Below are 14,999 nucleotides of genomic sequence, written 5' to 3'. Positions count from 1 at the left end.
GGATAAATTCAAAGTATTCATAATCGAGTTTATATTTTTGTTTCTTACCTTTCGTATCGAATAATGCGTCCGATGCTTTCAGAAGTCGACCGCGAAACATTTTGACCGTTTATGCGAACTATGAAGTCACCGATTTGGAGACCCGCTTCGTCAGCCGGGGAATCTGAAATCGTGTCGAAAATGAATTAGAAACTGTACAGAGAACCGGGAATGACCTTAATAGCCATAGCATGACACGAGGGAGAAACAAGAGTGATAGAATTAATGCACTTAATGCAGTTTACTGTAAAATGAATTCTGAAACGTCAATCAGTGTATTAATTAAGCACCGAATATCCTCGAGGGAAATTAAGCGGATTTTGTTCAAATCATGTGGCAAGCTTTGAAAGTCTTCAACACGTACTTAGTTCTATTTATACGTGTACGGGCAAAGGTAACTACGCGAAATGAGTATTCACTTGCAATTAATGTCCAATAAAAGCGTCAAGAATAGTTAAATACTCGAGACATGTTTCTGAGGACGTGAAAAATGAATTCATCATTTTCAATACTGCCCGCTACAGGCCAATATCATATGCAGTAATGTATAACTCTTCCACAACAGACGTTTTTTTTCAGATTTTTTGCAGATACGTATGACAGCACAATGACCCCCACAGTTATCACAAAATACACTCCAATGAGTAGAAATGTATTTCTTTTTCCGACAACCTGATTTATCCTGTCACGCTATAGCCGTTATCAGAACCAGGATGTTTTATTGTATATTTATTTACCTTTTTCTATTTTGCTGATATAGGCCGGACTAGCACCGGTTAATGTAAATCCATATCCTGACTTTCTTTTCTGTATGGAAATCTAGAAAGATAAAGAACTATTCAGAAGATATTCATATATTTATATATATTGCTTTACTTCTGATGAAATATCGCAAAAGCTACAATTATTGATTCCATAGCTGTTAGTCATTGCATTCGGGGGATAACAAATGACAACAATATTCAATTCATTGCACTAAAACAAAATCAAATAAACTTAATTGACCCAAAACCCATAAGTCCACTATCAAAATGTATCTCTCATACTTCGTATGGATTTTCAATGTTTTTCTATGTGACGACGAGGTTAGCGCAAAAATGCAAAAAATGAACGCCTTTGACATAGTTATCAGCAGATGAGACTAGTTATCGAACAATGAGAGGTGGCTCGAATCTTACAGAGGTTTGGATAAACTACATGTGGGCTACTGTAATATTGATCTAGATCGGCTGAGACGGATTTTAGGATGGAAAATCGTTAAACCAGAAATATACCGCGAATCATGCTTGGGCAACCAACCGACCGCGGGAAGTTATAGAAGAGCTTTGCTGGTGTAAGAGACAACACCCTGTTAATCCTCACGCGCTGACGCTATATACTTAATCACAACTCACTATACTTGACGCCTAATTCCATACGTATAGAGAATGCCAGGCATAAAGGTATAATTTGCTTAGGTACCGTAACTGCACTTCATCGGATCAGGATCTAGTTATCGCTATAGTCATCTCGTTATAAGAGAATATTCCCGCGCTCAGGGCCGACCAACCTGATCAGGGATAACTTGATTTATGGACTTACGTATGAAGACGTTAAATGCCCGCTGCTAGAAATATTTGCCTAAATCAGGAACTAGTCCCACAGTCCTGAGTTGAAATATATACAAGCCCCTCAATCTTCACGCGTGAAATTATGAAATCATGGAATAACCAGCAAGTGCAGAAATATGGGTCCCTTCTTAACGTAGAATCTGATGAAATCAATCATCGAACTTCAGCGACGATGAAACAGATGCGTCGATCTCACATTTTCAGACACACCGAACATTAAATTTGTCAGCAATTTTACAAATAAATTGTCAACACAATGAATTACTTGAGTAATTGCATTCACTCTACACTAATAGATATCAACGAAAATATTTTTGATATCATGAACTAACTCCATCATCGGCTTCCCTTAAATACATCAATAATTCCTGACACCCGTGTCGCCGTTCACTGTACCGATCAATGATCTAGTATTAATGACTACCTAATTGGGCCCGACCGCCATCATAAATATTTATCAAATTTCCTCCTACCGGTGTTAACACCGGTGGGATTCGCTTCTATACCAAATTAACAAAACGACACTTTGAAGTCGATTAGTTTGAATCTATGATAAATCGGTCAACACAAATCTCATCCAGAATATTTCTACTGAAAGTGTTTTCTTTTTGTTATTTTACATTCTACATCATATTCTTGCGCGCAACCTCAAACAAATATTTTTCGAAGATGTCATCACGAGGCCGAAATTAAGGAGCTATCTGTGCACCCCGAGCCCATGTTTCAAAAACGGGTTCAATTACTCACCGTTTTAGAATCCATCCATAATACATCGGAATTGACCTCCGGGATATTCTTGTGAGCTGCAAATAGACAAACAATAATTCACGTTTAATCAATTCGTGTCATCGTCTGAAACGAATGATTTATAGTACGTAGATCAAAAACCCCGGAAAAAGCTCGTCGATCAAACAATCTTTAGAATCCTTAAAGTTTTTTTAAACGTACGTTGATTAACTTAACAAGAAATACAAAAAAACCATTTAATGCAGTAAGTATGACACTTTTTTATACTTACATTTCAGTATGCTTAACTTAAGACAGTTCATAGTCATTATCCGAACTAACTAAAGTATTCCTGTTACAGTTGTTTTCGCAACGAATATAAATCGCGGAGATAAATATATATTTCTCAAAACGTCTCAAAGAAATACGTTCGACAAAAAAATAAAAAATCAGAAAGTTTTCGAAAATTTCTTAAACATTGCTTATACTTTGTCTTCTTGCGGCCGAGTTAGAGAACTGAATTGACGTAATGCAGCGACGATGTCTGTACAGCCACTTGACTGATGTCAACTGGAGGCGGTGATGAAATTACCACCAACAGATTCGAGACTCGTCAACACTGCTGATAGCTAGTAGACATCGCCGGTAACTGGCTAAGTTCTTAACTTATTCCATATTATTTATAATACATACGTATTGACTAGATTAAGTACCCTATTAAGCGATTCTAGCATACATCATATCTTAACACTAATTAGCCTCTAAACCAACCCTTCAGAGCATTCTAATTTGAAATTCTAACCCTCGTTAATGTTCATCGAACAAATTAATAAGAAAGACCCCTAAACTTAAACATTTAAAAGACTGCGTTCTAGGAATTATTTTCAACGCTATTCAAACGTACTCGAATGTATTCCTTTAATCCATCTGAATACGATAAGCAGCGAGATAGACAAAGAGGTAACATATGTGATCAGAAATTGTAATTCTCTGACGTTTACGAATTCAAGTCAGTTTCAAGCGAACGAAGGAAAATTAGCGTCTTATACTGGGTGTATCAGGGTAATTTATAAGCAATATAGCAGTAATCATAAAGACCGAATCGTACGAATCCATGGAGAAAATTCGCCAGTAGGGATAACAACATTTTCTTTGTGGCGATATAGAGGTATATTGCCGGTTGGAAACTAAGCGTAGTTTTATCACTAATTTAACAGTTAACGATTAATATCATAATTTCAATATAGAGACGGCAGATTAATTTCAGGATATAATTTCACATCCAAGAAAGGAATTTGTAACCGACGAAATCAGAACTGTTTGTGTACAATGGGATTCGGTGGTGTATGTACATGTTCAGAACGGAAATCTCCTCGGAAAATTGGATAATGGACCCGGGCTAGTAGTGACGTCAAAAGAACCTCTAAATTCACAGAAAATGAAAAAAAAAACGATATCATAACATACATCAGCGCAGATGAATCGCGAAAATGCTGATTATTCGGCGCAATAAGTCAAGTAATTAGGAAATAATCAGCGAATTATTGCGCAATGTTGACTGACTAAAAATAAACGCTCCCGCGGTCGGCCCGAGAGAGAAACATTCGCATTTCTCACATTTCATTAGCGATTTATAATTAGCGATAAGAGCCCGCGAACGAGAAATAAATGAGAACATTGATAAAAAGTGGCCGTTAGCCCCGAGAACACAGTACTCACGCGTTACGATCCCCTGATGGTGGTGAATTACGAGTTTTCCAATTCGTAATTTGGACAAAGTTTTTTTTTTAGAATAGCTCATATATAAACATACATTTCTATTTCGAAAGGAAAATGGCTAATACGGCGTGATTTTCTTTTGCCCTACGTGCAAAAGATTATTAAACATCATTCATAGATTCGATAATCATGCTTGTTGACTAGATACGAATTCTTAGAAAGAAGGATATAAATATTGCACCTGCAAGGTCTTGACTCTCGGTGTTCACTGCGGTATACTTTCAACAAACGATTCTAAGTTTAGTTTTGATATAGTTTCAACTCGAAGTCACCTTTGTCATACCAACTAGAGGAGACTTTTGAATATTGATGACGGCGCATGAAGGTGTGTGCGGATTGCGGCGGCTCGATAATGAGGAGACACCGGTGCGTGCTAATAAACTACATTTACATTCTTCATTGAAGCTAATGAAAAACAAAGATGAGCAATTAATCGGAGAATAGGTGGATACGAAAGAGCAGCCCATCGGCTATGGTGGTACAACTTCAGAAAATCTACACCATACCTCAGTTAAAGTATTAGCTAGAAAGATCACGGCAATCATGAAAGCTAGAACACATATCTAATAAAAAGGGTATATACGATTCATTTTAGGTAGGTGTAAGGCTGTATCTGGATATTCAATCGTATTATCCACCTTTCTACTGTGATTGAAAACGACCTGCATTTTCCCAGAACCATAACGTTTTAACTATGATACAATATGAAAAAATTTCGAAAATGTATAATGAACAACCAAGCTATATTCTATAAAACCTCGCATGTTACGCAAAATTCTTAACATCTGCATAAACACGTGTCAACAAATGATGTTTTTGTATCATTAGATTCGAATAACCTGATGTACGCACACAATCCGCCTCTCCGTCCGCCATCCTAGTGAGATGACAGTGAAGAGTGCCTTCAGTCAAATGCTGAGCTCGGTTAATGCGTAATCATAAATCTAACTCAAATGAATGAACAGACAAATCACGAATTAAACCCTCACAAATTCTGGCAAACATGCACACGTGGAATGCCAGATAAACTACTTTGTAATTTATGACGATGTGCATTCGTCCGGCTTAATCAAGTTTGCAAGACAAATCAGCAGAAAGTCGTACGGATTCTACTGCCTGAATAACGGGGTGAACTTACATTTATGTTGCAGTCCAAACACAGGCTTGCCAGTCGGTGCGGGCAAATGTTTTCGTCGTCCAGTTTCCTCGGTGAGAAGGTAGTACCATCCGTTGACAGGCTGCGCAAACATAATTAAAAACGTTATGTTTAAACTAAAGTAAACAGCAGTTTTTAATTTGATTACTTCGATCGCGAGTGAACATTAGTTCTCAATCCCGAGAGAGAGAAAAGTCAGGAATATCATTGAAGAGGATGAGAAAATATTGACGAAACAATTGACCGTGGAAATGATAAACTGTTTCGCGATTATTTCAAGAACGCTTAAGAAAATTAGATTGCGCCGAATCGAGCAACTCGAAACTATACCAAAATCGAGAGCAGTTTAGATGCAATACTTACTCGAGTCGGTTGTAGAAGGTTTTTTACACCGAATGACATACATCCGAGAAATTCACTGCGTCTGGAAAATTGAAATATAATTCGTAATCGAAGTTTTCGAATTAATCGTTATATCGATAAAGGAGAAAGCTTCAATTTACCCATTCTTTGCATCTTTGTGCCAAACAGAAACTAAAAGTCGCTTTTTCTTATCCTCATCAAGAAGTTCACTACAAAAAAAAGGAACGATATTGAATGTATATGATTTAAACTGTATAATTAGTAGGTACAATTTTAGTTTATCTTCATTTCAACGTCGGTATACAGATTGAATTGTAAAACCGATGTTTTTTCGCCGGCCATTATTCGGCGTAGTATGAGGAGAATTATATTAACTTACAACGAGAATTTGTCGTCGTAAAGAGGGTTATTTGTGTCGGCGACTACGTTCGTTTTACAGCGAGATCGACGATCATGATCGGGAACGAGGGAGATCTAAAAGCATAAAAATAACAGTTAACGATATCATAACGAAGTTCGCCGGAGAGTGAAACGATCCAGGCACGACAATAAAACCATCACAGCATATCCAATATATTCACATATTCAAGTCATCTTAATTTGAATAATAATTTCTTAGAAATTGATTAATTTCTATATCGTAGTATAGTTGAATTCAACTAAATAATATCTGAAGACGCGGACACAGAATATGCACTATAGACAAAGCTTCCATCTACCGACAATTCATGAAACTATCTGAGGGAAAAGCAAATCTTTACTAGATTTTAGCGCCATCAGTTGTGAATGCCATGAATTAAGTTACTAACCTTAACATAAGAATCACTGAGAACTTTCCAGCGAGATTTCAAATGACGCCCTTGAATGACTAAAAGGTGAAAAAACAAAATTTTTAGGTCGCAGAAATTTGAAACGTGATATTCTGATTCAGGACCTTGACAAATCGAACACTTACTGTGAACTGTCAACAATCCATAATTGACGTATATCGCGAGTTTGAGTTGTCCTGGAAGAGAGAAAAAAATACATGGTTATGAATAAGTTGGGAAAATTCCTAACGTCCATATCAAAGGTCTAAAGTACACTCACTTGAGTAATATACAACGGTCATTGTGAAATTTAGAAGTAGTCCCGGTAAACAGTAACAATATCTCAGCTATTTACTGGTCTACGAGGTACTGAGCATCGCAGGACAGATAAAAATTTTATATGCAGAAATTATTTTATCGATATACAAGCACTTTCACCAGTTTCAATACAGAAAGCGTGCGTGGCGTTTACTTGCGAAACCCGTATAAAAACATTTCGCCAGAAACTACTGAAAGTTCGTTTACAGATCGATTTTCGATGATCTGTCACTGGCATTGCCTGAAGGTGCAATGTTTTAACAGCGGTTTGTTGTTAATTTATACACGTAACCCCGATTATTGCGACGATATTTTGTTTAGAAATGTTACGCTTCGCACTGATGACTAATCTTGTAACTAATAGCCGTAACTTATTGTTAATTAATTGCTGATGTGCAATCGCAAGTTCTTGTAATAGTTTGGTGAAAATTAGGTGTTGTTAGATCATCAAAGCATTCTCCTTTCAGTATCGCATCGAGTTGAGCCTAGCAGCAGGCCTATTCCCACATCAAAATTACAGCATTTCAGAAACTGTGAACAACTTTGTCTATCACCTATGAATTCTAAGATACGTCTTCGAGCTTGGCGCCAAAGCATGGACTAGTAACTGAAATTCCACTAGGGGTCTAAATATTGTCAGTCTAGCACCGCCTATCCCAAAGAAAATTGCCAAGAAAAATTATTTGTTTTAGAAGATAGCCCCAAAAGTAAATTGTGACATTACTTACTCGTGTACCTGGTAACAGTCATGTTTATCCAAGAAGAAAAATCTCCAAATGTGTTCAAACACATGTATGTAAACTCCAAATGATTGCTGTAGTGGATTGGATAGTAGTAGGGAACTGCATGGTATTTAAGATTCCAGCCCAGCTTTTATATGTATACTGGTACTGAGATACTGTATGATTTGATGCAATTAATTGATAGGTGTTAGAAACAATATGGCGGCTCAACACAAACAAATATGATGATGACTGCAGCTATTGTGTAAAAATACACCCTGAACTAATTCCAGCAAGTTTGCGCATTGCAAACACTCATTTACCGGTACTATGTTTTCATTTACTATATTTAACTTTAATTTCAACTTTATTTGACAAACTATGATCAAACTTCATTCAGAATTTCAAGTTGAAATTTGATTTCATCACATTTACGTAGAAATAACCAGCGAACAGTTGACATCTCAGACGTTGTATATCATCATTTGAAGACTGATGACAACTACAAAATTTGTCCATGGGAAGAAAGTTGGTGTCATCGACGTCATCGGAATTTGGAATCGAACCCCTCGGCATAAACCTTTACATGGAAACACCTTGTAATAACATTTGACTCGTGATGAAAACGAAAGGTATTGGGCGAGGATTTTATAAGCTGCATTGTGTCTTATGGAATTGAAATAGATTACTTGTTGAAGGTGGTGTCCACAGAATGAAAACGAGCGCCCAAAACAGGTGTAATAATACTAAATTGAAGTCTCGCCTTCATCGGGCAGCAACCGAGCCCAATCTTTGTCAATGGTAATAATCTACGAAAACAACGTTTTGAAGAAAGGATGAGCTTCCGTGTCAATATATTCGATTTGCTCTTTCAATCAATGTAGCAAAGAATCATATCCAAGAAACTAACACGACCGAACTTCGTTGTATTGTCATAAAATACCTTCGCCTGATTAACATTTTTAGAAGTGTCATTTCACTAGAACTAGGTTGCTATGAGAGCACGATACGTTCCATGCACTTCAGAGACTGAGAGTAACATATTTGAATTGATTTTTTTCATACCAGCGAAATAAATAATTCAAAGTTAACAATTGAGTTCTCAGTTCGCTGCCATTGAACACATTTTCAGACACCTTCAGATTTTTAAGTGGTTTCAATTTATTTTTCATCCACATGCAGTTATGAGGATACATTTAACTGAAATAGCGAATATTCATATATATTTCAATGGCTTTGTTGATGTGGAAATCCTACATACAGGACGAGCCTTGCTTCCGGATATAAATCAATTCCGATTCCAAAAGTTTCCTTAGCAAATATAATACCTGTCAAAACTACAAAACTAAATTGTGATTCAAATAGTTTCTTCGCCAGTTGCATATTGTCCGAATTTCTCATCCACCAAGGGAATCGTATTTCAATTCAAAATCTGAATCATTCTCGACGTGAAACGTATATTTCTTCCAAATAACAAGAGACCACCGATCTGGGCATTCATAGGTCTTCACTAACACCAAAAAACACCAGAAATGGTCGGACCCGTTTCTACTATTGTTCAGATAGCTTTACGTTGAAATTGATGATAATGAAAAATGTCAACAACGTCTCAATAAACTTAAAACTTGGAGAAATCTTTGAAATTCTTAAATCCAGCGATAATGGGGCGTCTATGTAATATAAAAGAGTTGAAATCGGGTACGTAAACAATAGGTTAGTCCAAAGGATGCTTCAGTCAACATTCCGGCCATCTCAACAGAGAGCTACATTGACCTTTTTGATTCAAAAGACATTTGGCGTTGAAATAAGAAATCTATTTTCGATCGAGAAGGGCCATTACACCGAAAGATCAAAAGTCACTCCCTACAACTTCTACACTTGACGAAGATCCACCATACCAAAAACCACTTCAACAGAGTTAGAACCAATTGATGCAACTTCAGTTCATCTCTCCAAATAGCTCAATCTTTTTCAAGTTAGTCCTAATCGTGACCACATATAGAGATAATTATGATACTCATTAATACTCGGTTCAATTCAAAAGAATCCACTCGGCGTATAGAAACCTAAACTTGCTTTTATCTGTGATGTAATTGAATTGTAAGTTGTTTGGACATACGAAGTCCGCAGTCCAAACATGGGGAGGTATCATCAGTCCGTTAACAAGCTACCATTTCGAACAAAAGTTAAAATTCTGTTGACAAACTATTACATATGGTTTATCCGTTGATGTCCAAATATCTTTTGTTTCAATGCATGCGCTACCGAAATCATCCAAAATTAGATTGTTATTTCCATGGGGCATAGTATCATAGATTAGAAGTCCCTTCTAGAACTTCCGATATTCCGATATGGCTTATATGCTTATATCTTCTCCAAAAATGTTCAATAGATTGAGTTAGAGGGCATTGCTCTATAAAAACGCTAAGCTATCTGAACTAGTGGTAAAAATAGGCCAGGTTGAAAGTACTATTCACACCCAGGGTTCTCGATTTCCATATTTCAATTATTAATTCCGATATCGGGACCGGCTGTTTGAACGCATTTTAGCGTACTTAAGGGTTCTCCACTCAAGGGTGCAATTCAATCATCGTATCCACCTTGTTAAAATGCCAAATTAAACATTGAAATAACCATACGAATCATTCGATGCAAGAAATAGAGTAATCGGTTGGTATTTAGCAAAATTTACGAAAAAGGCAGGTAATATCTGACGACGTACACGGCACTGGATTCGACTGACTTCATTTACCTCATTTTTTCTGTGCCAACTATTGGAAATTTCAAAAAATACACACTCAACTCAACTGAAGTGCTAATCATCGTCAAGGGCAAGGGCAACGAAGTTCAGCCTTTTAGTTTGTTGTATTGTGACCGATTTTACTACGCGCGGTCCACGGCATTATACATCAAAGTTTCAAGCAATATAAACAAAACCTCCCTCCGTCAATAGAGTAAGCTAAAGACGAGAGGCGTGTCGGTAATAATCACATCAAAGAATCGATGGAGTCAACACGTTTTCTGAGGAGATATCACGGGCAAAAAAAACGTTGATCCAATGTAAGGCTAATAGAAAACATCTGCTGGCTAAAGAATCATGATAATGAAGAGAGATACTGAATCCGCGTACAGGAGGGGATGTGAACCCAGGGATATAGGAGTACAGTTTTAGCTTCGTTTCGTTTCAATCATAAGATACCCCAAACCACGGCTTACCTTTACCAGCCACCAGACAGCTTATCTTTTCGCTGATTTTTTCACATCGTCCATAATTCGGGTCGGCGTTTTCGTCGGTTTCGGCTTTTCTCGATTTCAGTTTTCGCCCGTTGTTTGGTGAACATTTTGGTGTCGACGTCCGAACTTTCAATCTCTTGAACGGGCTCAAGAAATCCGGCTCCAATGTATCGATAACCTCAACTGCTGACGCTAGGTTACTGCGTTTACTCATTGTGACGATGTCTGGTAAAGAAAGAAGAAAGTCAGGGTTAAGTTTCCTTTACAACTGGAGGAATAAGATAAGAGTGACCAATTCCATTTTCAATACAATACAAGATCTAACCCAAAGAACTGTCTTAAGAATGTGAAACTTATCACCAGCAAATACGCGTCATAAACTATATGACCTGCTGTAGCAGATACCTACCTTCTGAATCTGAGTCGTGAGTAATAAATGTGTAACTTATCAATAAATGAGTTAATATGTATTTTGTAAAGTCTGCTTAAAATATAAATCCATTAATCCATTAATCCGTGCAGTATATCTGACCTCGTAAGAGGATGTATACGTGTGCACTTCGCAGAGTGTCTGCCGATGATGAACTGATGGATCTCAGCTCGACCTTATGTGGCTCTCACTTTGATTGGGCGCGCTGGATTCTATTGTTATAATACAAAGACCGGCCGGCTCCCCACGAAAGCACCTCCCACAAAAAGAAAGGCCTCACAAATGTCCAATTAATACAAAAGAAGGGTGGTATCGAAGTTGATTGTTCCGACTAAGTGAGTAGTTAGATATAATAAGTAGGCACTTAAGCTAAACACGTCATTAAAACCATCACTGGTCATTCTTCTAGGGAAATAGGATAGTGCCCTAAATTTATTGATACGTATCGTCTACTATGTCTTTGATACACATGCTTTCCCTGTACATTAATCATATTAGCAGGATATTCCCATTTCATTAAACAGGAATAAAATGTTGAGATGAATGGAACTAATTTCATTTCTTTATAAAGGAATTACGACGGCTTTCTTTTTGCGAAAATCTATCCGATTTGGTGGTCCTACGAGCTTGGATTTGAACTTGAACTTCTTTTTATTGCGCCGTATATAAAATTTATACATAGGTTAAGACATGCAATCAATTGACAGAAAAATAACATTGAAAAAAATGTCCAATGATGAGCAATCATGCTCGTAGGGTGATCATGCATAATACCTGCAGAAATTGCAGAAATATGATAGTTTTCATCGATTTCAAAAGTTCATAATGTATACACGTATTTTCACGAGTGCCGCCACTTATCACTCGATATAATAGCAATGAAGTTGGAAGGTAGTTGGGTGTATTTGCTAACATGCTGGTAACCCGCCTGTTGGAATTAAACCCGACGTTATCAGCGGCAAATTCAAATATCCAGGTGATAAACAATGCGGAATGTGCAAATAGAGTTCGAAATGCGCGAGTGGATATTTATTGAAACAAATTCCCATGTCTCAAACATGAGAACCTAATCAGCTGATATATACTTGATTAAGAATAGCGTGTTGTTTCGATTTAATCTTTTTGAGTGGCATCGGAGCCGTGTGGTCCACCAACGTTCACTTTATTCAAGGCACTCTTATTGCTGGACGGCTAAATATTTGTTGAAGCCACCGACCAATATGTCTGCATCATGCGAGCAGATGTATATATCTTCGGAGACGACTCTAAGAAAACATGTGTCTTTCATTAGATTTCCTTTCAGGACTATTCAAAATGAGTAAGGAGTCCATGATGCATCTTATGAAATGAAAATATGGTTCAGCCAGCTGCGGTGAACTCGTGGTCAACTGTTACAAACAGCCACTTATAAAAGGGCTCGGTTCATATTACCGAGTTATGCAATGCTGCCCATTCTACGGGACCTTGGCCCACGATAAATAATAATCCTATACTAAACCGCTAATGGATCTGGGGCGCATTCAAAATCGGACAATAATTAGCAAATTTATTTCGTCGTCCAGGGAAAAGACGCATTCACATAACTGTTTATTTCACCATAAAGATTTAAACTGCGCTTGGATGGTTTTAGTGAAGATTAAAATGAAGTCCCGCCCATCGCTTGATTCACTGAATATGTGAAAAGAAGTTCGATTTTTGTCGTTTATTTCACAGGTCTAAATGTTACATAAGGTGAACAGGAATCATGCGGCTTCCTTGCGGTCCTATTATTCACCGAAATCGTGACCCATAATCTGGACGGTCATCATGAATGTGTTTTAGTACCAATAAATCAAGAGATTTTATCACGAATGTTGACGTATATAATATATTTCAGCAGCAAAGTTATATATTTTTCACGCGAGTTTTGTGAACAAATGACTAAGAAGTGTGTAACATCCCCTACCGGTACGCATCCTTTGATATTCGAAGTATGCGCTAGTGACCGCATACCACGAATATTACGGGGGACATAATATCATACGATATGATGATAAATGTGGGCATTAATTATCAGAACATAGGCATTAATTATCACATATTTATACTAGATTAAAGACCACAGGTGCGAAGTCACAGGCAGAGCATGCGAGGCTGCATCCAGCAGCTCTGAATTATTTCATTAACGTAATAGTCAAATCATTAATTAACGCCGTTCTCTCATATGAAGGGATTACTAATTATGACAGTTATCGATAAAAATCAATGTGGTTAACTGTTTGGGAGCCTTGTCTGTTAGTCCGGCACATCTGCTCGATATGACAATCAATCCATGATTAATGTGATGAAAATTATGACATTAAAATCTACAGTGAATGGTTGCTTAATGATTTTGTCTTGTGGCAAATGACTTCTTGAATGGGTTTCTAAGTAATTGATGTACAGCGTGGAGTAATAATATTCTATAGTCGTCTGAATCATTACTTCATAGATCTCGAATATGAATATCGTTATTATCAAATAATCTTTTTCGAAATTTTGCTATTATGAATACGAGTCCGCCTTACTTGGGCCTTTCTTAGGAACATCGAATGCTTGTGCCTTACATGATATGCATGCGAGGACGTCTTATCACAATCACAGAAGACTGATATTTTGACATCTGACACTGTTGGCAGGTGATAACACGTTTCGAAACCAAACATTCTACTGCTAAAATATAACGATCTACTAAAATCTTTTAAAAGTCTGTACTTAAATCTTAAACCCAATCAAAGGATGGAATCGGTGGCTATTTTCAAGCTTTGCGCTTCTAATCTTATGAAAAGCAAACTCTTGATATAAAAGAATCAAAACCTGTGACACAAGAGATTTACATAGCAAAATCCGGAGAAGAAGGATGTATAAGCAGTTCATTGTATCACATTAAATGCATTGATCATTGCCAAACGAACGTTTGTCCTAATATTAATCCGCTAATGCGGGGCTTCTAACCGAAGTGTTTGTTCAATATCATGACCAAGGAATCTCGTTGAATTAAGACACTTTCTAATATTGCACTCTTAATAGATTAACGAATCGTAATGGCGCACATATGGACCCCCACACCAAAGAGGGGAAATTATTGTACATCGAAATTAAAAGTTACATTTATAGGCCTAATTTGGACAAAACATTGACAATTAATTTTTTTCCATATATAGCAGGAAGTTTTGTTAGCACCGTTTCAAAATCTTTCCACAGAATTTTCGACAGGGATGCAATGAAAATTGTTAATTGATTCCATTTGAAGAGTTAATGATACATGTTAGCAATTCCATCTAAAATGAAGTTACCTGTTTTCTGTACATCCAACATGTCCTATAATCCTGACGGAAATGTTGTTCTCATAAGTAGCTGGTCATATAATGTTAAGTTTTCGGGGCTGCAAAGCATTTATAAAAACAAGCCTTTTAACTGTCACGCAAACCCTCATGTGGAGTAAGCGGAATTATTTTCTCAATCAAGAACGCATGTATTATTCTAACTACTCAAATACAAACAAAACTGACATATGATATTTGTATAATAAGCAACAGGATTAATTACACTGATTAGACAAGTGGCAGCTGCTTGCAGACGACTCAGTCGGAATCAAATCACCGTGCAATCTAAAATCAATTTATGTACGCCCAAGTTATTTTTATAGCTCACACTTTGTTGAGTAATTAAGTTTTCAAAATGTTCATAGGTTTGTAGTGGTTGAATGATTTGAACATGAATATTTATATAAACGTGTACATGTATTATTTTTGGAAATTATAAGCGTTAGTGGCTCATGTACTGTACAATGGA

This window comes from Tubulanus polymorphus, unplaced genomic scaffold (assembly GCF_964204645.1).
Source record: "Tubulanus polymorphus unplaced genomic scaffold, tnTubPoly1.2 scaffold_37, whole genome shotgun sequence".
Taxonomy (NCBI): domain Eukaryota; kingdom Metazoa; phylum Nemertea; class Palaeonemertea; order Tubulaniformes; family Tubulanidae; genus Tubulanus; species Tubulanus polymorphus.
The sequence above is the reverse complement of the archived record's forward strand: the minus strand, read 5'-3'. Positions refer to the sequence as shown.